The 3,591-nt window shown below is 43.8% G+C and overlaps 1 non-coding gene across 1 annotated transcript; it reads right to left on the minus strand.

Annotated features, from left to right (window-relative positions):
* Positions 1–3,146: 3,146 nt before the first annotated feature.
* Positions 3,147–3,219, minus strand: TRNAQ-CUG. The gene has a single exon. It is a non-coding gene; the product is annotated as a tRNA-Gln (tRNA).
* Between the last annotated feature and the right edge of the window lie 372 nt (positions 3,220–3,591).

A 3,591-nucleotide genomic window follows, 5' to 3' on the forward strand; every position in this document is an offset into this window, starting at 1 on the left:
AGTCTCTAAGGTGCCACAAGTGCTCCTGTTCTTTTTTAAAAAGCAAACAGAATGTTGGGAATCACTGACTGCCGCTGCACACTGAGAGGATGTTTTCAGAGAACTATCCACAATGACTGCAAGATCTTTCTTGAGTGTTAACAGCTAATTCAGACTCCTTCATTTTGTATGTATAGTTGAGATTGTTTTCCAATGTACATTACTTTGCATTTATCAACATTAAATTTCATCTGCCATGTTTGTTGCCCAGTCACCCAGTTTTATGAGATCCCTTTGTAATTCTTCTCAGTCTGCCTGGGACTTACCTATCTTGAATAGTTTTGTATCATCTGCAAATGTTGCCACCTCACTGTTTACCCATTTTTCCAGATCATTTATGAATATGTTGAACAGCACTGGTCCCAGTACCGACCCTCAGGGATACCACTATTTATCTCTCTCCATTCTGAAAACTGATAATTTATACCTACCCTTTGTTTCCCATCTTTTAACCAGTTACTGATCCATGAGAGGACTTTCCTCTTTCACCATGATGGCTTACTTTTCAAAAGTCAATTTAAATTAAATCCTTTTTAAAAAAAATTATATTTTTTTAGAAATCTAGACCTGTTATGTGTTTTGGTGTAACTTGCATTATTCTTATGTTAAATTTGCATAATCCTAACGAAACATTTACTTTATTCATATCTCTTTTATATATCTCATTGGTCCTGACACCCCCCCTGTAAATACGAACACCCCCCCGAATTTCAATTCCTTGGGACACCACTGCCTCTGGCAGTGGTTAGACAAGCAACAGCAAGGCACTGGACTGGTCTGGAGTGAAAGTTCTGTGGGAAGTTCTGTGGGAAAGTTCTGTGGGAAGGAACTGAAAAGAGTATTGGGGCTGCGGTGCAGCGCTTGCAGACACTTTCTTTGGCCTGTTTTCCTGGAAGAGTTAGCAGCGAGAGATTGTTAGTCACAGGTCAGTGGGTGGGTTTGTGCAAACTAGGAGTGTACAGGGAACTGTCTTTGAACAGAAGGAAGGAGAGAAACCGGCAAGAGGAAGGAGGCTGAAAGACTTCTCTGGCTTTGAACAGAATTCTGTGTTAATAGTTCTTGCTTTTAGCTGATCTCACTGAGGTCAGTTGGGGCGCATGGACAGACATGGGAGTGACTCAGCCAGGTCATTCCCATCTTCTGCCAAGCAACCAGGAGATGACAATGGCTAGCAGTTGTACTGTACTGTTTGCTACCAGCCTAAGATGTAAAAACTAGATGAATCAAAACAAGAAATTGACCTGTTTTGTTTTGTGAAATCAACAGCCTGCTAAACCCAGGGTTTTGAGTTCAACTCCTTGAGAGGGCCATTCTGTGTGACAAAGTTGTTTGTGTTTCTCCTTGATGCAAAGCCACCCCTTTTGTTGATTTTAATTCCTGTAAGCTATGCCATCAGTCGCCCTCTCCTCCATCAGAGCAATGGCAGACAATTGTTTCACGCCTTTCTCAGTGCAGAACCAGAATCTGCAAAGCGAAAACAGGCAAGGAGGTGACAGCAGTGCGGTGACAAGAGTGATGAGGACATAGACATGGTCATAGACTTCTCACAGAGTACAGGCCGGGCAATGTGCCCTGGCAATGTGCACATCATGCTGATGAGCTCTGCATGAGCTCTGCATGGTCAACTGTGCTGATCAGCACGCCACACTGGCCAAACAGGAAATGAAATTAAAAAGTTTGACCCTTTTCCTGTCTACCTGACAGTGCATCTGAGTTGAAAACGCTGTCCAGAGTGGTCACAATGGAGCACTCTGGGTTAGCTCCTGGAGGCCAATACCATCGAATTGCGTCCACACTACCCTAAATTTGACCCAGCAAGGCTGATTTCAGTGCTAATCCTCGTCGGAGGTGGAGTAAAGAAATCGATTTAAAGAGCCCTTGTTGAAAAAGGGCTTTGTCGTGTGCATTGGTCTAGGGTTAAATGGAAGTAAAGATGCTAAATTCGACCTAAAGTCATAGTGTAGACAAGGCCTCAGAGGAATTTTATAGCTACTGGCTGGGTGTCCAAAAAAGGGAGCTACCCACCTACCCTTTCATTGATCACACTTGGTAACTACTAAGCAGAAGCACAGAATCTAGATGGATTTGCTGCGTCTCCTGCAGGCCTTCCTAATGGCACAGCAGGGCTGCTCTTGGCTCTGCACAAGGTTGTTTTGTTTAGCAGTGACTGTGAAGGGACTTCCAGCTATTTGGCTGTGGGAACTCTGGTATTAAGTGGACACCCTGTCTTAACTGTGTATGGCTGTATTGCTTGTAGATTTCTATATTCTGTACTGATGTTACCAAATGGAGTATTTTGTAGCGGTCTGCTATAGTTTAACTTATACAAACTATGAATATGCTCCCTCAAACTTAACCACCCGCCTTTCACACACTCCCTGCTTCTCACTCTCTGGGCTGGGAACAAGCCACCGGCATGTGCGTCCATTGGATTATTTTTATTTAATTACTTCTCATTGTTAAATTATTTATGTTTTTTAAATTTCATTGCAGTGCATTTTCTTCCTGCCACTGTCACCTGGCAGCTAAGGGATGTGAGATTCTCCTCCATTGCGTTTCTGCCCACGGAAAAAGAAGAGACCCCACATTTCAGTACCTTTGGAAATAAAAGCAACCTGGAAACAAACCAGCTGTCTCTTCAGTGTGCAGTTTGTGTCTCTTTTGGTGCAGTTGATGTGTGTGCAGCATGTGTGGTGGACAGGGGCACTGTGTGCTCACATGGGAATTCACCATCCTTGGTGCAGGATTTGACTTGTTCTGGGAGTGAACATAGCACTTGTGGAGTTTCAGGCACAGGCTGCATGACCCCCTCCATTTATCTTTGGTGCAGATACAGCCCAGGCAGCACTAGTGCAACCTCCTCTCCTGCTGCCCTCCACCATCATCTGCACAGCCCACCTGTCAGGGCAGGAGGGGAATGTCTCAGATGGGACTACCCTGGGATGGGGAGGTGTGGTTGCATCCATTAGGTCACCAGACTGAGCCTTCTAATATCCCTTGGTGATTGTTCCCAAGATCCAGGACTTTGTGCTCAAACATCTCCCAGCTTCCTTGTTTAATATAAAGGCCAAGGTTTCCTTGCAATATACAGGAAGAAAGTAGATTTTCACCCCAGATGGGACTTCAACCCACAATCTCTGGCTTCAGAAGCCAATGCCTTATCCATTAGGCCACTGGGGCCCTGATGTACAGCTACTGAAGAGATGGAAATTCCTCTCATAAATGCACATTCCTCGCATTTGCTTCAACACCAAATAGCCCCTTTATGTGCCTTACAGAAATGTCTGCATCCCCTGGCAGCGAGGCAACTGGGCAGGTTGCTGACACAATTACAACCCAGAATACAAAGTGTACAGTGCTGACTATATATAGTTTTATTACAAATATTTACACTGTAAAATATAAAGTACTATAGTGCAATCTCTTTATCATTAAAGTGCAACTTGCATATGTAGATTTTTTTTTGTTGCATAAGTGCACTCAAAAAGAAAACAATGTAAAACTTTAGAGTCCAGTCAGTCCTACTTCGGGTTCAGCCAATCGCTGAGACAA

This window comes from Mauremys reevesii, linkage group 17, assembly GCF_016161935.1.
Source record: "Mauremys reevesii isolate NIE-2019 linkage group 17, ASM1616193v1, whole genome shotgun sequence".
NCBI classification, from domain to species: domain Eukaryota; kingdom Metazoa; phylum Chordata; order Testudines; family Geoemydidae; genus Mauremys; species Mauremys reevesii.